We start from the raw sequence: 22,588 nt of genomic DNA, 5'->3' as shown, positions 1-22,588 counted from the left end.
GGATTAAATTTTCGCTGTATTTCTCTTTCACGTTCCTGTTAACACTTTTCGTGGCGTCTGACTCCATGGCTAAATGGTTAGCGTGCTGGCGTTTGGTTACAGGGGTCCCGGGTTCGATTCCCGCCAGGATCGGGAATTTTAACCAAAATTGGTTAATTCCTCTGGCACGGAGACTAGTAGGTGTATGTGCCGTCTTCATCATCATTTCATCCTGATCACCACGCGCAGGTCACCTACGGGAGTCAAATCAACAGACCTGTGCTTGGCGAGCCTAAGTCCTCCAACATCTCCCGGCACTAAAACTGACCGACTTCGTGTATTTGTCGGTAGAGCGGTATTTACATAAAATGCAATTAAAACTACCGGTCGAGTTGACCGTGCGGTTAGGGACGCGCAGCTGTGAGTTTGCATCCGGGAGATGGTGGATTTGAACCCCACCGTCGGCAGCCCTGAAGACAGTTTTCCGTGGTTTCCTATTTTCACACCAGGCAAATGGTGGGGTTGTACCTTAATTAAGACGACGTCCACTTCCCTCCCACTCCTAGCCCTTTGCTATCCCATCGTCGCCATAAGACGTATTTGTTTCGGTGCGACGTAAACCAAATTGTAAAATTGCAATTATGACTCATAATTTAGGCTGCTTACTTCAACTTTGCAGTTGGTACACATCCTATACTTCCTTACTCCTCTGGCGCTGCTTGCTCCGAAGGGCCTTTGGCCTACTAAAAGCGACCACTCCTCACCCCGAATGCCTGCAGATTATGATGTGACGCATGGTCAGCGCGACGAATTCTCTGGGCCGTTATCCTCGGCTTTCTTGACCGAGGCCGTCATCTCACCGCCAGATAGCTCCTAAAGTGTAAGGCCGTGGACCTCTCGAACCAACCTTTAGATGCAGTTGAAAATCGCTGACCTGGCCGTCATGCTACCCGGAGACTACGGGGTTGCACCATATTGCCCTAGTATAGTGAATATGATATACCTTTAATAACGGGCCGATCGTGTAATACAAATTATTTTTAACCGGTAACGTTAACGAGTATTTTTGAGTAACCGCTTCAGTTATAACCGTTAACCAAAAATAACTGCTAAGGCCATCCCTAAATCTGAACTGGCACACGTGTTTAATTCTTATCTCGTACTCGTCATTCGCGGGGAACTAGCTTTCAGCAGTTTCCTGTTTCGTGAGACCTTCAAGCCATATCGACCAGTTAATCATAATCTTTTAGTTTACTTATTTGATCATGAAATAATGCAGTAGTTTATAAATATTCACAATAATATTATCCATCGTTATGCTCGTCAAGCACATTGCTCCCGAACACGATGTAGGTCCTATATTTCTATTGCATTGTTTCAGGATTTATACTTCAAAAAAGTGACTTTCTTATGATAATATTTATGTAAACATCTGTCTTCTGGTATGGGCGAGAATAAATGTGTTACTTTCATTGACATGTCTCAGTCTCATCCTTGGCTTTGAAAATATGAAAGTGACTGTGGTATGCGTGATGCTAGTAATACCATTCCTTACGCAGCCAGTCCCTCTTATGAATGGTGCGAAAATATCGCTCATGGGGTCGGTTGGTGCATGCATTTCAGTGGGCTTGGCAGACTGATATGTAATAGCAACTTCTGGCCCGGCGAGGAAAGCAACGGGAAACTACCTCACTCCTCGTTTCCCTAGTACGCCTCTTCAGTGACGCCTAGGCTTATTTATGACCGCCCCCACTGTCGGCAGCCCTGAAAATGGTTTTCCGTGATTTCCCATTTTCACACCAGGCAAATGCCGGGGCTGTACCTTAATTAAGGCCACGGCCGCACCCTTCCCACTCATAGCCCTTTCCTGTCCAACGTCGCCATAAGACGTATATGTGTCGGTGCGACGTAAAGCAGTTAGCAATAATAATAATAATAATAATAATAATAATAATAATAATAATAATTATGACCGCTGTTGGCAGAGCTGTGGAGGATCAAACCAGCGTTCGGGCTGGATACCCAACATATATGAGTGTTAAGTATAATTTAAAAGGCAATTATTAAAATAATATGGAAGTTTTCTTCAGCAAATGTAAATTATTTTTGTTTCTGATTTCTAAAGTGAGTGTATCAGGCTTATTACGCCCGCGGGCGTAGAAATGGAATTCCAGTTTGACATCAAGTGGTACGGATTGTCCTGGCGTAAATATTTGGGGATTATGAGAAAACCGTTCGCGGGTAGATAACGACCTGGGTGGTACGAAATGTCCTCAAAAATCAAGTGATACTGAATGTCCGTGGTACGAAATGTCCGGACACCATGAAGGACTCAGTGGCGTATCTTAACCCTAATGTTGGTGTGTGCTGCTACTGGTCTTTGCAACGTAGGTTTTGAATCGTTTTACTATAATTCGATTATTAATTAATCCACATAGGCCTAATAATTTCACACAGTGCATACTGATACAATTCTTATAGGAGTATCAATCAATACTGTTCTGCATTTAGGGCAGTCGCCCAGGTGGTGATTCCCTATCTGTTCTTTTCCTACCCTTTTCTTAAATAATTTCAAAGAAATAGGAAATTTATTGAACATCTCCCTTGGTAAGTTATTCCAATCCCTAATTCCCCTTCCTGTAAATGAATATCCAATATAACCACAGGAAAAGTGCAAAGATAACATTATTAAAACAGTGACGTACAACACAACAGCTACACAGTTCAAAAAATGTAGGGGAACATGTTTTTGAACGTATGCCGTGCTCCACAAAACAATACCTCACACCCAGGTATATTACCAACTAAACCGTTATTCTTTACCGTTGAAGTATACAAAAGAACATCGACGGATTCACGTTCATTTTTCAGAACACAAACGTAAATGTCTAAATAAGGGCGAAAACAAAGTGATAACAGTCCTCCAGGGTGGATTTTTATCACAGTTGGAGAGCTTCAGTATGGTGTATGTCCTCCACGTGCTTGGCATTTACGTGGCATACTCCATGTAAGTCGACGGAGGTCACGTTGCAGTATCAGGTCCCATTCTTCAATGAGAGCCTGTTCGAGGTCTTGGAGAGCCTGTGGTGGAACAGGACGCCCACGAACACTTCTGCCAAGCCTATCTCACACATGCTCGACGGGATTAAGGTCGGAACTCACTGCTGGCCATTCCATTTCTTGAATGTCCAGTTCTCGCAAGACAGCTCTGGTGATGCGCGCTACATGAGCCCTGGCATTGTCGTGCATGAGCACGAATTCAGGGCCAACACCGTATGCAGCAACCAACACATGCTGTAGTAGTATCTGCTCGATGTACCCGCAGCGGTAAGATTACCATGGACGACGACAAGATCCGTACGGCCATCAATACTGATGCCACCCCACATCATCACAGAAACTTGTCCGAATCGGTCGCCTTCCTGGACAAGATTTGCCATGTACTGCTCACTACGGCGTCTCCATACACGTTGACGCCTGTCACGCTATATCAGGGGAAATCTGGACTCGTCTGTGAACAACGCAGGTCTCCATTGGCGAAGTTTCCTGTTGACGTGGGTACGGGCAAACAGAAGGCGAGCTGCACGTTGTTGCTGTGTTAAACGGGGCACTCGAACAGGACGTCTGGGTCATAAGGACACTTGTCTTAACCTGCTCCTTACTGTCTGGTCAGACACCGAGACTCCAGTGACCCTCCTGAGGTCTTGTTGCAGTTCTCTGGCAGTTGCTGAATGACGCCGCAACGCACAGATGGTCAGATATCGGTCATCCTGTGGGGTTGTCATGCGTCCACGACCTTGTCCAACCCTCCTTATGACCTGGCCTGTCTCACTGTAGCGATTCCACAAGTGATGAATAACTGACGGAGAGACATTGAGATCCACAGCAACACGACGAAAAGTCCATCCTTCCTGGATCAAAGTGACGGCGCTTGCGACTTGAACCTCGTTAAGATATCTCATGGGATGTGCTGGTTTACGTACAACGTGCTCAAATGATCGCAGTAGTCTGTGTACCTCACAACGACACACGGACGCACCGCTATTCACTTTGTTTTGAGGGTTCACCTGACAGTTTAATGCATAGCTACGCCTACAGATGGAGTATAACTTCGATTTGACATACCCTGAGTAGCTAAGGTCTCATGGTATGCTGTACGACCATTGGAACCCACCTGCCAAATTAATGTCCACATACCGGACGTTACAAAACATGTTCCCCCTATTTTTTTGAACTGGGAGTTGTAATGTGTCTTTGATGGTTACAATTTCATTTGTGAATTCGTTGAAGTCATCTCTCTTTGAACAAAAACATTTCTATGATCTTGTCATAAAATGAATCTTTGAGCCTTAGCTCTCGAAGCACGTCGTTTTCAATTACTGTATGATCCTGAAATTTTTAAGTTTGCCGTGACCACCGGGGGGGTTGGCTGTGCGGTTAGGGGCGCGCAGTTGTGAGCTGGCATCCGAGAGATAGTGGGTTCGAACCCCACTGTCGGCAGCCCTGAAGATGGTTTTCCGTGGTTTCCCATTTTCACAACAGGCATATGTTGGGGCTGTACCTTAATTAAGACCACGTCCGCTTCCTTACCACTCCTAGGCCTTTCTTATCCAAATGTAAAATATATATGTATATCCTGACCTTGTGTGTACCTTCGATAAGTGTGTATTCCTTTCAGAGCTGAGACGGAGCGCTAACAGAACTATAGTTGTATTCGGTATGGTTCGAATCAGCTCAGTTCTTTAAATCCCGAAATTGAGTCATTGTTCTTAGTGGACTTCAGCAACTTATATAGGCCCTATAGGTAAACTTTGAATCCTTTACTTGAATATTATATTACTGTTAGTTCACATTTTAGTACCGGGCAAGTGGCTACGCGGTTTGGCTCACGTAGCTATCAGCTTGCATTCGGGTTCGAACCCCACTGTCCTTTAAGAAGTCCACTAGTTCATCTGGAAATGTTACTTTGTAGTTATCAAACTTTCGATGACGCAAAACTTGAAGAAAACGTAATTTTGAAACAACCTTATGTTAAGCATCCAGAACGGAATCGTAAGCTCTGAGTGTCTCCATAGATTCCATGTAATTTGCCTTGTGTGAAGAGTCGTCTAATTGATCATGGCCCCTCAATAGAAGTACAGATAAAAATTTAAGGCCTAGTGCAGATCTTTCGAGTTGTCACCTGACAAGCGACCTGCGCGTCTATGAGAATGGAGCCCTGCCGTTGATGAATTGTAATGCTGAAGACGGCACACGCACCCAGCCACCGAACTATCGGAATCAACCAGTTAAGGCCGGGAATCGAACTCGTGTGCAGCTCTTTTCAGGCACTGTCTCAGTGGAGGTGAGTTGCATGTACCAGCCCTCCTTCCATTATTAATTTCTGACAGTAGCCGGGCCCCCGAGGACGGCTGCTAATAACACAAACCGCTACGCTACAGAGGCGGACTAACTCGTTTCTTCGTCCTGAGGTAGTGCAGCTCTTTTCAGACAATGGAGGCGAGGTGTATGTAGCATTTTAACCACATACCATCCTTCCTGGCAGTACCGGGAATCGAACGTGACCCCCTACTTATAGTGCTAACCGTTACGCTACGGAGACGGACAAGCAGCAAACAGCATCAGTTAATATTCTTAGTACCTCTTCTATACTTCCTTATTGTGTTTATTTTCACTAGCTCAATGGAGGGAATCAAGAAGAACGTCGAATCCCTGTTTGCCAAAAAGTTTGCACATGCCGGCAAGGAACGCATAGGTTTGCTACACTGAAGAAAATGGAAATTGCAACACCCAGAAAGAGTGGTGTTACATTGCTGCAATTGAACATGCAGGACGAGTGTTCGGTTGTGATTCGATGATTACATTTTCAGGTTCTTCTGATCGCAAGTTTGGACAACAATCAATGCAGGATGTGCCCACTACGAGCTGCAATACATTGATGAATTCGTCGAGGCATGGAGTCAATAAGGCCCTGGATCGCTTCCTGAGGAATTGTGGCCCATGCTTGCAGCATTCCACGGGTCACTTGTTCCAGAGTTGTGGGTGGCTGAGGTCGGTTGGCCAGTTGTCGACCCATCATGTCTCACACATGCTCAATAGAACTGAGGTCCTGGGATCTGGCGGGCCATTCTAAGGTTGTGATGTCGTGGAGAGCTTCTCTGGAGATGCGTGCAGTGTGAACCCGGGCATTGTCCTGCTGAAATATCCCATTAGCAATGCTCGCCATATAGGGACAACCACTGGATTGAGTACCCTATCAACGTACTGTCGAGCAGTCATAGTGCCCTTAACAAGCACTAATTGTGATTTCAAATTAAAGCCAATAGCTCCCCAGACCATAATGCTTGGTGTTGGCCCTGTGTGCCTCTCGACAATAAGATCTGGGAGGCCCCTCTCCCCGGTACGTCGGCGCACACGATTCCGGCGATCACTGCGGGCAAGACAGAAGCGCGATTCATCACTAAAGACGACCCTATGCCATTCGTCGACCCACGTTGATCTTTCTCGCCACCAGGCCAGCCTTACACGTCGCTCTTGTGGGGTCAGTGGAATACCTTCTACAGGGACACGGGCTCGTAAGCCAGCTGCACGCAGGCGATTACCAACTGTTTGTTGTGTAACGTGGGGTGCCACAGCTGCTCGAATTTGCGCTGATGTTGCATGGCGTTCCATCCGGGCCATCCGAATGATGCGGCGATCCTCTCTCACAGTTGTCTGTCGCGCTGGGCCTGTGCCAGGTCTACGAGTGTGGGTACCTTCATTTGACCACTGCTGCCATACACGTTGTACCGTAGATGCCTGTCGGCCAACACGTGCAGCGACAGTCCTTAGCGATAATCCAGCCTCACACAGCCCAATTATCCGAGCCCTCTCAAACGGCGACAGTTGTTCATAGCGTGTTGATAGCGTGCTCTTCTCTGTCGTCGAGACATGTTTGACGGGGAACACTTCACTGCACAGACTGCAAGTCAACTACGCTACACCAGAGTTCGTACACTGGAGTTGATTCCTCCGCGACCAATCACGTGGGAGACCTGTAGGAACAATCCAATGGGTCTGAAACTTTGATCGTTTACATACCTACATGGCATCGTTCCATATCTTAAAAATCAACACAAACGACCAATGCCTTCATGGTGTTGCAATTTCCATTTTCTTAAGTGTATTATAAACGTCCTATATGAACAGTCGTCTGTGTCAATGATCTGCATTGAGGTCTGTCGCCCAGATGACAGATTCCCTATCAAATTATTTTCATAGCTTTTTCTTCAACATTTTCAAAGAACTTGGAAATTTATCGAACATTTCCCTTGATAATTTATTCCAATAACTTACTTCTCGTCCTATAAGTGAATATTTGCCCCAATATCTCGTCTTGAATTCCAACATTATCTTCGTACTATGATCTTTCCTACCTTTAAAAGCCCCACTCAAGCTTATTCGTCTACTTACGTCATTCCACACGGTATCTCCACTGACTGTTTGAAAGATACCACATACTCGAGCATTTCGTCTTCTTACTCCCAGGTTTTCCCAGCCTAAAGTTTACAACATTTTTGTAACACTACTCCTTTGTCGGAAATCACCTAGAACAAATCGTGCTGCTTTCCTTTGAATTTTTTCCAGTTCTCGTATTAAGTAGTCCTGATGAGGGTCCAGTACATTGGAGCCATACTACTGCGCTCTCACCAGAGATTTATGTGCCCTCTCCTTTAAATCCTTATTACAACCCGTAAATGCCCTCATAACCACGCGAAGAGATCTGTAACCTTTCTTAACAATCTCGTTAATATGATTTCCCCAAGGAAGACACAGTTGAAACATTTTAGGGGAACATGTTTGTTAACGTCTGGTATGTGAACGTTAATTTGGCAGGTGGGTTCCAATGGTCGTACAGCATACCATGAGACCTTAGATAATCAGGGTATGTCAAATCGAAGTTATACTCCATCTGTAGGCGTAGCTGTGCATTAAACTGTCAGGTGAACCCTCAAAACAAAGTGAATAGCGGTGCGTCCGTGTGTCGTTGTGAGGTACACAGACTACTGCGGTCATTTGAGCACGTTGTACGTAAACCAGCACATCCCATGAGATATCTTAACGAGGTTCAAGTCGCAAGCGCCGTCACTTTGATCCAGGAAGGATGGACTTTTCGTCGTGTTGCTGTGGATCTCAATGTCTCTCCGTCAGTTATTCACTGCTTGTGGAACCGCTACAGTGAGACAGGCCAGGTCATAAGGAGTGTTGGACAAGGTCGTGGACGCATGACAACCCCACAGGATGACCGATATCTGACCATCTATGCGTTGCAGCGTCATTCAGCAACTGCCAGGGAACTGCAACAAGACCTCAGGAGGGTCACTGGAGTCTCGGTGTCTGACCAGACAGTAAGGAGCAGGTTAAGAGAAGCGTCCTTACAGCCCAGACGTCCTGTTCGAGTGCCCCGTTTAACGTAGCAACATCGTGCAGCTCGCCTTCTGTTTGCCCGTACCCACGTCAACTGGCAACTTCGCCAATGGAGACCTGTGTTGTTCACAGACGAGTCCAGATTTCCCCTGGCACAGCGTGATAGACGTCAAAGTGTATGGAGATGTCATGGTGAGCAGTACATGGCAAATCTTGTCCAGGAAGGTGACCGATTCGGACAAGGTTCTGTGATGATGTGGGGTGGCATCAGAATTGATGGCCGTACGGATCTTGTCGTCGTCCATAGTAATCTTACCGCTACGGGTACATCGAGCAGATACTACTACAGCATGTGTTGGTTGCTGCATACGGTTGAGCCGAAGCAGGGAAAAATTTTCTTGCCATTAGTGGGCGACTACCTTTCTCCTGAATCGAACGCTTAGTCCCGCGGCGTCTTTCTCCTTTCAAGCTCTACGAGTGGGCAACAATTTCCTTTCTTGCACCGTTGTTATGGGTGACTATTTATCTAGAGCCGTGCTACAGTGCCTATACCACCTTTCGGTCCTACTCAGCAATCAAGAAAATTCAATGTTCGAACAATATCTCAGGGAATAAGTTACATCAGCATTCTTTTTTTTTACCGTGAATCCGACTGGGATTACCCTCTCTACCTTTCATTATATGCGAACATCGATTGGAATATTTGGTCATGACGACTCGGTTTCAAACTCAATTACCATCATCAGGTAAGATATTACCTTAAATTAATCTTATAATCTATAAATAATATAAAATCACTTAAATTCTAAATTATTAATATTTATTCAAAATTATATCATATTTTCAGATGAGCTAAATGTTTTCTAAATATTTTGTATGTACATTGGTATTTCATCCAAACAAAAAAAAATCTTGAACTAGTCCTTGAAGTCCATGATAATTAATAAAAAAAACTGCCTCATTATTGCCTATGGTCTCATCCTACCAAATAATTCTTCTCCTAAAATTTTTCATGGATTACGATTGTTTGATGAATTCATCCTGACCTTTCATGAATTACAATCTATCTTCATATTCTCATTCTCTTATTGAAAAAAATTATAATTGTATAGTTCTTTATATTGACATTAAGAAATTAATTAGATTAATGAATTAGCTTGAAATTGTGTAAATGACACAACAAGAGTAAAATAAAAGTGAAACTTTTATGAATAAAGTCGAATTCTCGTGAAATATAAGATTCTACTGTTAAACTCCAGCAGAATGTCGAGTTCTGACATACATCCTGTTTCGGTTATTGATATTTTACCAAGTTTCAAACTTAAGAATCCGAGAATATTTTTTTCTGGTTTTTTTTTTTTTTAACTTTTGGTAAGTAAGCTTAATTATCTGTCTGGGCTCTTCAACTAACTTTATCTTTCAGAAAACACACGCAGAATAAGAAATGTTTCATGATTGTAGCTCGTAATAGCTACCTACGTTAATATATATATAAACACACACACACACACATATATATATATATCATTATTCATGACTAGATGTGATCAAAATATTCCTACGAAACCTGTAAAGTCTTCAAGATAGACTCAACACATTTGCATTCAGGTTATAATATGTCGCACCGCTTAATAAATTCAATTATATGTTTGCAATAAGTCAAGGAATACCTTAGATGACAGTTCCTAAGCCATTAATAGTGATTAGCTAACATTACGATGACACTAATTTCATACCTGCCGACACTAATCTAGTGTTTCAGCTTAAATCAACTTAAATATCAAATAGGATGTGGAAATTTTCTTTGAAGTTGCCATAATAGCCTGAGTTGTAGGTTAATTGAGATTAATTTCCGATGACCATACTTCATTAACATCCTGTAAACCCATCTTCAATTTGCCAATACGTCACATATAGATTATTCGAGGTTACGTCGCTTTAAGCATTAAATAAAACCTTAATTCTACACTACGTTACATACACTCTCATTAATTACTTATACGTGAGATTCTTTCCTCAAACGACCTTCCATTTATTATCATTCCCCAAACAAATATTCAAGGATATCTATTATTTATTATTCGCACTCCCTATCTCATATTTCCATCATATCCTTACATCACCGCATACATAAACTTCATTTGATCTATTCAATGTAACGCTCGATTTGAATAATTCCATATCCCAATGAAATTACAATATTATGGATCGCCAACATCTATTTCTGACAATATGCACTTGATTTGTCAAAATATATATATAAATATAACCCATATTTATTCACGTTTGGCAGTAAGTTGGTATTAATGATGATCTAGGTAACCTACGATTCGATCTGCATTACCGGTATTTACTTACTCCAAGTACATTTGAACGGCTTGATTATGGCATAACTCCTTGAAAATTTACTGACAAGACGTTATTGTAGTGCTTCATTGGCGAATGCGACATTTCCTACATATGGAAGTTCTTATCTGCTTTTGAAGATTACCAAACACCTTCATCTGAACAGCATTATCAATACGTTCGCGATGAAACTATCTTTATAAGTCATCTCTCGAAGATACATCGATCCATTCCTTACATCAACACAACCAACAAATTACTACATGATACTACACAAATATCTACTTTTGAAAAGAAAAAAAATACAGTTTTTAAACTTATCTTATTCTTCCTGTGTTTTGGGCTGGGACTGCTGTAATTTCGTCCTCTTATGTGGCGATCATCTCTGGTTTATATCTGCGGCATCTCCGAGTCTTGATCGCTGGACTTGTGTTGTCGGGCAGGGCCGGTTCGGTTCCCGTCTGTCGCCAATCCCATCTCCATTTAGCAGGCCATCACAGCGTTTTCACGTACATGCATGAAAAACATAGATAAATATAACATTAATTCCACGGTCTCCATAGTTATAAAGCCTTCTTATATTCTTTAGGATCTTATGAGGAGAATATGATGACGTAAATTCAACTATTGCAGTTTTAACAACACGAATTGCAGTGTAATTTGCCTATGACCCTATATCTTTACGAGAAATATAACATTTGGACTTCGTATTTTTGTTAATTCTTCCGATAATGTTAGTATCTTCTCTCCAAAATCTGCTATTTCTTTATACAGTAGCTTCTTGAAATCTTCTGTGTATATTCTTCCTTTTTACGATCTTCGAATGTTCCTACTGTTGTAGTGATGGGTAGTTCGCGAACGAACTAGTTCTCGTGAACTACTTCACTCCCACGAACTGTGAAGTGTTTACCCGTCTCTCGAGAACCACTTCTCGAACTGTAGAACTTCACGAGTGTGAAGGGAATGGGAAAGAACTTGTTCGCGGACGAACTACTTCAGCGGTTGCAGATTACTCTAGCGGGAAAGTTAAACATTTTGAAGTAGTTCATGAAGTAGTTCTTTCTTGGGAGCGAGAATAAATGAACTAGTTCCCACAGGTGAACTGTTCCTTCCCATTACTATACTGTTGGTTTATAGTGAACTTTTCTTATATCACGGTTACCTGGATTCCGTTTGCCTGTATATTTTCCCTTATGTTAGCAGCCACATGGATTCCATTAGTCTGTATTTCATTACTTCGAACTTTCTGCCGCACGATTTACGGAACTTTACCGCTATTCTCGGCAAATGACGATTTCAATGTCGCGATTCTAAATGACCAGGGCAATGAAATGGTACACGGTGTTGGCCCTGAATTCGTACTCATGCACAACAATGCCAGGGCTCATGTAGCGCGCGTCACCAGAGCTGTCTTGCGAGAACTGGACATTCAAGAAATGGAATGGCCAGCAGTGAGTTCCGACCTTAATCCCATCGAGCATGTGCGGGATAGGCTTGACAGAAGTGTGCGTGGGCGTCCTGTTCCACCAGAGACTCTCCAAGACCTCGAACAGGCTCTCATTGAAGAATGGGACCTGATACTGCAACATGACCTCCGTCGACTTATACGGAGCATGCCACCTAGGTGTCAAGCTGCGATAATTGCTCTTGGAGGACATACACCATACTAAAGCTGTCCAATTGTGATGAAAATCCTCCCTGGAGGACTGTTATCAGTTTGTTTTCACCCCTATTTGGACATTTACCTTTGTGTTCTGAAAATGAACGCGAATCCATCGATGTTTTTTTGTATAAAGCTTTAGTTGGAAATATACCTGGATGTGAGGTATTGTTTTGTGGAGCATGGCATACGTTCAAAAACATGTTCCCCTACTTTTTTGGAACTGTGTATAACACCTAGGTACTTACAGTTTACTCCATGTGGCACTATCACTCCCATCAACACAATAATTAAAACTGAGAGGACTTTTCCTCTTCATGAAACATACAACTTGACTTTTCCTCCTATTTAAATTCGGACATTGTCTGCAGTCTCTCACAATCCTACAACTCAATAGCTGGCCGTGCACGGAAAGACCTTTTGGCTGGCGAGGCCTCGCCAGATCCGACGGGCCGCCTGCCAGGCGTGACCTTCAGAGACCCGGCCAATGCTCGCTATCAGCTGCGACGCCAAGCGCAACAGCAAATTTTCTTTTCCTCTGGACGCTGTCTGCTTCGATGTCCATCGCATAGTTCTAAGTAAAGCAGACCCAATCGGCAAGGATTTATCCTGGAGTGTGATACTTTGTGTCGGGGGATACAAATGTGAAGGAGGACCAGTACCTCGTCCAGGCGGCCTCACCTATGCTGAACAGAGGCCTCTGTGGGGGATGGGGAAGACTGGAAGGGATAGACAAGGAAGACGCTAGGAAGCGTCCGTGATCTTAAGTTAGGTACCATCGCGGCATTTGCCTGGAGGAGAAGTGGGAAACCACGGAAAACCACTTCCAGGATGGCTGAGGTGGGAATCGAACTCCCCGTCTACTCAGTTGACCTTCCGAGGCTGAATGGACAACGTTCCAGCCCCCATATAACTTTTCAAATTTCGTGGCAGAGCCGGGAATCGAACCCTGGCCTTCGGGGGTGGTAGCTAATCACACTAACCACTACACCACAGAGGCGGACATCATGGACTGTACTGGCATAAAAGTATCGGTAACCTGTTGTGAATTGTTTGGGGTTGAATGAAAACCTGGTTGAGGTAGTAAATCTACTACGTCCGTATTTTCATTTAGTTTCTCCAGTAGTCCTTTCGTTATTACTTTCTGGATGAGAGTGTCGGTATGAATTTGCTGAGTGCCATTCATTTTTCTCAGTTTCCGGGAAACGTACTTTCCTATAAGGGCATCACAATCATCATTTTCCTTGGGCTTCTCATTCAGCACGGCACTGCAAGATTGAATAAAACTTGCCATATCAACCTCCAGCTTCCCGGCTGTTTTCATTTGTTGTTGTTGGTTTTACTTTGGTACAGATGGAGGTTCCGTCAAGAACTGAAAAAGAAAGACCACACAGGATGTGGACTACATTAATTGATGTCCACATCTTATACTGTAGTATATTATCGCTTAAGAATGGAGACGTCGTATATAATCGAAATCTGGTTTTACAGAAGACATAAAAGACTCTAATTCGTTGATAATGAAAAAAAGAAATGTCATTTACATGGTATAGATTAAATTGGATAATAGGTTCGAACCCCACTGTTGGCAGCCCTGAAGATGGTTTTCCGTGGTTTCCCATTTTCACACCAGGCAAATGCTGGGGCTGGACCGTAATTAAGGCCACGGCCGCTTCCTTCCCACTCCTGGCCCTTCCCTGTCCCATCGTCGCCATAAGATCTATCTGTGTCGGTGCGACGTAAAACAAAATAATAGCAAAAAGAAAAAAAATGGATAAGTGTCGGAGAGACCCGAGAGACCTAACTTCGCCACTTTCTAAGGCATAAAGTAAATAAATAAATAAATAAATACCCAAAAAGCATTTGGCTCTTGTAAGATTTTAAATTTACCCTTACGAGATATGTTTAGGCCTCCATTCTTAAGTGATTGCTAGGGCTCGGATGTAGGCCAACATGGAAAGTCATTTTTTATTCCCAACATTTATTTGCATTTCTAACGGGTATTTGATGCAAATCCAGTAATTCTCGTCCCTAATAATGTTTTTCTATTTGTCATATAAATCCATATTTTGGTCTTATTTTCCCATTAGGCAATATTTTTAGCATTTTCGGTAAAATCTTCGTATTTTAGTCATATTTGGGCCGTTTGGTGGTAGCTGTATGTAGGAAAAGAGAAAATCCTTGCCGCTGGCTCATTTACATAAATAGCCGCTCTACAACATTATTTCTTCATTCGTCCCGGTCCGAATAAGTAATATCTTTAGTCATGACACGATGACCAACGCAACATAATTCTAAGAGAGGATTTAAGAACAATAGAGAAGAGGGCAAATGTATACAACACTATTTAAATAAATAAATAAATAAAGAAAGAAATAAAAAATAAATAAATAAGTACTGGTAAATAAATATGTTTCAAAATCCGATATAATAATAATAATAATAATAATAATAATAATAATAATAATAATAATAATAATAATAATAATAATAATAATAATAATAGTAATAAGGCAGGAAATTAGCATAAGAAATTCTGCAGTTGTGGTTTTTGTTTTAAACGGAACGGGTCATGTAGTGTTATTTTTGGGTCACATTTTGTTAATTCTAAGGTCATATTTGGACGATTATTAGATCTTAAACATCCGAGCCCTAGTGATGACGTATCATTCAACACAACTACAACCGCGCACTTTTATCTCTTATCATTTTGTTGTAGTTGTTGTCGATGCCAAATACTGAAGAAGAATGGAAACAACTGGCATTAGGATTCAAGACCCATTGGCAAATTATTAACTGTGGTGGAAGCATCGACGGCAAGCGCTTTAGATTTACAAAATCACCAGCACTCTGTTATAATTACAAGAAATTCTACAGTGTAATTTTAGTAGCTATTGTAAATTCTGAATATGAATGTGTTCGAGATTCAGAGTTTTACACACAACCATTATTAATATGCAGCCACAAAATATTAATAATGTTTATATTGGCGGTGTGTGTACTTCTTAATTTCGTAATGCGCTGAAGTTCCAAGTACTTCACTCCTCCACCGTTGAAAGAGAAAATGCGGTAACACATGAAACAGAATTAGGATTATGGAGAAATTATAGCTTGAATTGTAAAATGGTTACTTTACAGCGCACCTCCGTCTGGAACACTCTTTTAGAGGCAAAACAAAATAGGGAAGCGTGGCGGGGTGAAATTTAAAAAACTGGGAAGGCTTATTGTAAGCACACTGGTGTAGGGCAAAGGACCAGAATTATGACAATCTTAACGTCTTAACACACGTCTGTTGGCGAAAATAAGAACCTAAAGGAATGATTTCATAAAAATCATATTAAGAAACGAGTTTTCGGGCTTTTAAAGCAGGTACCGATCAGTAAGCGACATTTCCGAGTATACTCGGGCTTTTACTTTATGCAATTCTATATAAAACCACGAGTAGACCCGGAATTTTATGTTAAGATGTTAAACAATGTAATACGTAGGCTGTGTAGCCTATATAATATTATGTTAAACTAAGTCACGATTACAATGTTCATGGTGATGTTTTATTTATACATGACACGAACACGAATAAATAACACATTTTCACCCACCAGGTTGTCGTCTTGTTCTCGCTCCCTCTCATCTTCCTGCTCCTGTACGTCTTGTGTTCGATCCCCGAGCATTGCATACTGACTTTCAGTAATATTAGCAGATAAGTTGCTTAGGCTACACTGAGGACGATCTTGATCTTTCGTGAAAAGTAGATCATAATACCTACGTAGTACAATAATTATTAACCGATAAATCATAGCTTCTTGTTTTCTGTAAAGAGAACTACCGGTACGTACATCGTGCAGTTTTAAGTGTCCTCGACAGTAGCAGTCAGTATTTATACTCACCATAATGTAGTCAGTATTTTTATACTCACCATAATTTTGGTTCGTAGACGTCATCTGTTCCCGCTCCACTTCTCACAGAGCATACGATTTTCTTAGTTTCTTTTCGGAAGCTGCTCTTTCAATTCCGAATATTTCTTCTTCACAAAACTATGATATGCGTCAGGAAAGGTTCCCGGCACGCATTCAACTAGGTTATTGTATGCCCTACTTTATTTAATTTTTTTTCACGTATCCCTAATGTTTTAATTGGCAGAAACAGGGCCGCTCATTTTACATTTTAATAAATTTCTCTAGCAGTGCCATTGAAACTCCACACTTTCATTGCAAGGGGCTTGATCTGTGAGGCGAGGTGCTGACAACAGGTCTCGCCTGTAGCAGATGACGCCTCATGTCATTACTCAACCCCAGTACCGTACTCTCTGATATGAGACATCTGTAAAAATACTGCACACATCAATATGTTATCGGGAGCTTGTAAATCATATTCTCATATTTTTATATATACATTTTACCACTTGAGGAATGTGTGTGTGTGTGTGTGTCCGGCATACAAATATTTTTTTAAAGCTGTAGGCCTAGTTCCATCATACCATCTAGGATGGTTTGACGTGGTACCCGGTATATTTGCGGTAAGTGTGGCGAATATCCAATATTCCTGCCAGGCATCCGTGAAATGGTTTCGAATATTTTTCTTTTTCAACTTAAACATGCTGAGATTGGACCTTTCTAACGGCCATGATAATTTACTTTATCCATTTAGATCCCTTTAATTACAAACGAAATCAACAGGATGGACACTATAGCTAGGCTGCTTTTCAAGCGAACTATCCACGTGGGAGGTTCAGAGGCGGGAATAATACGGTTGTATCAATTCCTTAGGGCCTACTCCACAGTTCGTGAAAGGAGCAAAGGTGTGTTTAAAGATACAAATTGAAAGCTGCATGTACTAATAACAAGATTATTCTATGGAAATTGGAATTAGTACCATTTAACTTACTATGATACTAAGATATAGGTAGGTACAGAATTCACTTACAGGGAACGGAGCTTGGATTGATTCTCCTCCATTACGCTACTGTTCAGAATAGGCGGTACTACCCGTTTCAAGTACCACTATGTGCAAACTCTTATCAGAGCTACCAGATTTATGACCAGAATACTGACGACTAGTTTTCAGTAGCAGTCCTTACGTATGACGGTTATAAAATTGATTGACCAGAATGTTTCTATAGGCTAATTTCGAAATGTTTGTATTAGGTACGGTATGCTGCTTTGTCAGCACCTGACACTGCAATATGCCAATAGGTGGAGAATACATACAAAAACATTATGATTGTTTTAATTCACACTTGTGACATTTCTCAGATGACAGTGCACTAGAACTGGAGGAATAAGGATTCCATGACTCAAATTCTGGCGAAGACAACATCTTCATTTGTCGTCCAACTCCATGTGAGTAACTCACATTTCGACAGTTGGTACGATTGGGGCGTTCCCATCCCACAGACCGACTATATTCAAAACATCAAAGGGATATTTAATAAAGAAAAACATTGAAAGCTGCATATACTAGACAGTTGACACAAAATAATTAGGCCTATATCCATAAAGTATATATTTGCGATTATAAATTTAACTGTATGCTAAATAGGCGGTAGGTACTACGCGGATCAAGCACCAGTATGAGTAAATTTCCTAGGCCTATGCATTGAAAAACTAAATGCATTATAAGGTTACCGGTACCGGACACGGAGATGGCAAAATATTCTGGAATTGGAACCGCATTTTAGTGTTCGTAGTTTTGAATATTTCGTCACTGTGAACCCCAAGCCTTCTGTGTGTCTTACCAGTATTTCCGGCATTTTAGTTATTGGGGTAATGTAACTCATTATCAGTTGATAAGCTAAAACTTAACATTTTGGCGTGAAATAAAAGTGGATATGAGTAGAACGATTTCATAATAATTAATCATAAATTTATATCATTGATATATTGGGATATTAAGAGAATCTAGGATAATTAGTCGAATTTGTTCGATTGAATCTTCGATCCTGGCAGTACTTACTGGAGCCTGAAGAGTTGGATGACTACCGGTACTCCGCCATTTTAACATAGAGACGCTGCCGTTTTACGAACATTTCATATAGGCTCACAGGTAAGACAGTGTTTGGTACGTACAAATACAGTTTCTATCTCTTTTATTGGCACTGTATGTGTATTTATTACAGCGATGTAAACTTGCCTAAGAATTTAAGTAATTTCAGTGTGCTTTTACTGTTAAGATTCCAAATGACTCTTTCTTGAGTAATCCACACGCTGGCAAACCTGTACGAGAAATCACAAGCTATAAAGTCGTCCTGAATTTGCATGCCTTGAAATTCATATTTATCACATGAACTCATTTTAAGGTACCGGTACCGTATTGGTAAGTTTGTTGAAGCAGAAGATCAAGATATTGGGAACAGCTCTTTAAATGCAACCTCCCAGATTCTTTTTTCTTAGTACCGGTAATGCATAGATATTACAAATTACGGTACATAGGTAGCTGACCCTTCACACCCGTATACCTTATCAGGAATCCACTAGAAGGTGTATTTTAAAGGAAAAAGCTAAAGAAATCTGATTATCAATCTCGTCAGATCTGCATTTAGAGCTGTCGCCCAGGTGACAGATACCCTATCAGTCGTCTACGTAGTATAATGTTAAATGATTTCAAACAAGCTAGAAATTTATTGAATGTCTCCCTTGGTAAATTATTCCATTTACTAACTCCTCTTCCTACAAACGAATATTTGCCCCAATTTGTCCTCTTGAATTCCCTTATCCTCGTATCATGATCTTTCCTACTTTTAAAAACTCCATTCAAGACTATTTGTCTACTAATGTCATACCGTATTACACCATCTCTCCATTTCATTGAGAGATAAGAACATACCGCTTAGTTGAGCAGCTCGTATCCGTACTCCCAATTATTCCCAGCCCAAAGTTAACAACATTTTTGTAACACTATATATATTTTCTTTTTTTGGAAAATTGGACGGAACAAATTGTGATGCTAGTCTTTGGTGAGGGTTCTGTACCCTAATTGGGGTCTTACCAATAACTTGGGTCTATATGCCCTCTCCTTTACATCCATACTACAACCCCTAAGTACCCTTATAACCCTGTGATTAGATTTGAGACTCATGGCCGTGTGGTTAGAGGCGCACAGCTGTGAACTTGCATTCCAGAGTTAGTGGGTTCGAATCCCTGAAGATGGTTTTCGGTGATTTTACATTTTCACACCAGGCAAATTCTTTATTTAAAACCTTGCTAATGTTATTACACCAATGAAGATTTAGAGTGATTTCCAACATGGTAATTAAAACTGAAATGACTTTTCTTCTTGGTGAGACAACCTGACTTTTCACCCCATTTACCTTCATACCATTTTTTTGCCATCTCACAGCATTGCTGAGATCTTTTTATAGTCACTCACAATTCTGTAAATTATTTATTACTCTATACAAAAACACATAATCTGTAAAAAGCCTTACCTATGATTCCAGATCTCTCCATATGGTTGTGGGGGAATTAAGGGTTGCAGGAAGGCTGTAAGAGAGAGGGCGTACAAGTCATGGGTGAGACCACAATTTATTAAAGTATGGTTCAAGTGTGTGGGACCCACACCAGGATTACCGGTACTTGATAAATGGAAAAAGTTCAAAGAGAAGCAGCACGATTTGTTCTGGGTGAATTTTGACAAAAGAGTGCTGTTACAGAAGTGTTGTAAATGAAATGTAAATGAAGACCTTGAATGAGCATTAATAGTTCATAGTATACTGGTGTGCAAAACTAAAGGACGAAAGTAACTTTTGCATGTTGTGTCACTGTCAAGTAACATAGCTCGATGAAACTTGAACCCTACATAGGAAGAATTGCTACAGTATGGTACGGTGGGCAACTGAAAGGAATGTGCGATGAGACAAACAGAAATTACGCTTTTATACAGAAACAATAAATAACACGTAAGTCTCTGCAACTCATGATGGCCCCCTGGACATCACAAAAGAAGAGACATGGTTCTTAAAGGGGTGTGTGATCACCACAGAGAGTGATGCATGCTCTGCAATGTGTTCCCATGCTGGCCACAAGATTGGTAAAGAGTTCTTGTGGAAGGGCTTTCCATTCCTCCACCAGCGTAGTTGACGACTGCTGGATGGTCCTTGGTGCATGTGGACGTGCTTCAATATGTCTGCCCAGCATGTCCCATACGTGCTCGATGGCATTTAAGTCGGGGAAACGGGCAGGCCAGTTCATTCGCCAAATATCCTCTCGTGCCAAGAGCTCCTCCACCAGCGTTGTTTGATGTGGTTGTGCATTGTCATCGACAAAAATGTAGTCAGGGCTGAATGCACCCCCTGAACGTCACACATGGGAAGGACTACACTGTCATAATAACGTTGAGCAGTCTGTGTACCCCATTTATGGATTTGGGGGTCGGTACACCCATGCAAAATTATGCCTCCACACACCATAACACTTGGACCACCAAAATGATCATGTTAGACAATGTTCCTGGGTGCATTATGTATTCCTACCTCTCGCCAAATAAGAGTAAGTCTAGAATCACTACTCAGACTGAATCTGCTCTCATCTGAGATGAGCTCGCGACCCCACTCCTCATCGGTCCAGACCTGATGCTCTTGGCACCATCGCTGGTGGTGCGGCCGATGTGCGGGTGTCAACGGAACACAGTGTAATGGTCGTCAGACAAACAGACCACCCCATGCAGTCACCGTGCCACTGTGGAGCGTCAAATTGGGTGCCTTGCAGTTCTGTTAAATGTGGTTGCAATTGCACTTGCTGTTTGACACGAGTCTCTTCTTGCATGTTGCACAATGTAGTGGTCATCTGCTGCTGTAGTTGACCACGGTCGACCCCCTTTTCTCCTTAGATCAGCAGTGCCTGTGGTTCAAAATGCTCTCCATGCATGTGAAACAATGCTGTGAGCAATGCTAAACTCCCGGGCTACACTCGTCGTACTTCATCCCTCCAGTTTCCTGATGATTCTTCCCCATGTGAAGTCAAACAAATGTTGTAATGAATAACACCACCACAGTGCAAAGTAACAGCTCGTTGATTGACTCGCACTGTCTTGTCCCGTTCCTTCAACTGCCACGTTTTGTGGGGCCAGACCCATTTGGCGTTTAAGTCCCACTGACCTCACACCAGGTTTCTATGCACGCGTGGAAGACATCTGGGAACATGTTACTGCACTTTCATTCATTTCCACTGAATAGTTGATAAGTTATGTTGCATTGTCTATCTCGTCCTTAAGTTTTGTGCAGCAGTGTATTTGCCCCAATTATACCACTTAGTCGAGCAGCTCATCTCCTTTCTCCCATGTTTTCCCAGCCCAAATTTTTTTAACGCTACTGTTTAGTTGGAAATCACCCAGAACAAATCGATCTGCTTTTCCCTAGATTTATTTTTCAGTTCTTCAGTTCAGTTCTTGAATCATGTAATCCTGGTGAGGGTCCCATACAGTGGAACTGTACTCTACTTGCGGTCTAACCAGAGACTTATATGCCCTCTCCTTTACATCCTTACTACAAACCCTAATTACCCTCATAACCACGTGCAGAGATCTTTACCCTTTATTTACAATTTCATTTATGTGATTATCCCTATGAAGATCTTTCCTTATTTTAATACCTAGATACTTAAAATGATTCCCAAAAGATGATCAGCTATGTGGGAAACGACATGGAAAGGAATGTGATTGTAGTGGGAGATCTCAATTTTCCAAATGTCAATGGGGAAGCTAATGTCCATGACAGGAAGCATGACCAATAAATGGCAAATAAGTTAATATGGGAAGGACAACTGATTTAGAAAGTGATGGAACCAACTAGAGGGAAGAATATACTGGACATGGTGCTGAAAAACTAGATGAGCTCTATAGAGGAACCGAAGTAATAGATGGTATTAGTGGTCATGAAGCTGTTTTTGTCGTAGTTAAAAATAAATGTGATAGAAAGGAAGGTCTTAAAAGTAGGACTATTAGGCAGTACGATATAGCAGATAAAGCAGGCATGAGGGAGTTTAAAAAAAAGTAACTGTGATCGGTGGAAAACAATAAATAAAAATGTAAACAGACTCTGGGATGGGTTTAAAGCATTTGTTGAGGAATATGAAAACAGGTTTGTACCTTTAAAGGTGGTAAGGAATGGCAAAGATCCACCTTATAATAATAGAGAAATTAAGAGTCTAGGAAGGAGATGGAGATTAGAAAGAAATAGATTTGGAAATGGCTGTGGAAGTAAGG

The 22,588-nt window shown here is 41.6% G+C and overlaps 1 protein-coding gene across 14 annotated transcripts in view; it reads left to right on the top strand.

Moving 5' to 3' along the window:
* The window catches only part of DPCoAC (dephosphocoenzyme A carrier), a 569,632-nt gene that overhangs the window by 317,801 nt on the left and 229,243 nt on the right, over window positions 1-22,588 (top strand). The window contains exon 1 of one of the 14 annotated variants that reach the window (XM_067140254.2): window positions 18,405-18,448. The exons of the other annotated variants lie outside the window; for them this stretch is intronic. The gene's annotated coding sequence lies outside the window, so the exon portion shown is untranslated. Of the gene's footprint in view, window positions 1-18,404; window positions 18,449-22,588 lie in introns of those variants that run through there. 14 annotated transcript variants of the gene reach the window in all.

Source organism: Anabrus simplex, chromosome 2 (genome assembly GCF_040414725.1).
Source record: "Anabrus simplex isolate iqAnaSimp1 chromosome 2, ASM4041472v1, whole genome shotgun sequence".
In the NCBI taxonomy this organism is placed as follows: domain Eukaryota; kingdom Metazoa; phylum Arthropoda; class Insecta; order Orthoptera; family Tettigoniidae; genus Anabrus; species Anabrus simplex.
The sequence above is the reverse complement of the archived record's forward strand: the minus strand, read 5'-3'. Positions and strand labels throughout refer to the sequence as shown.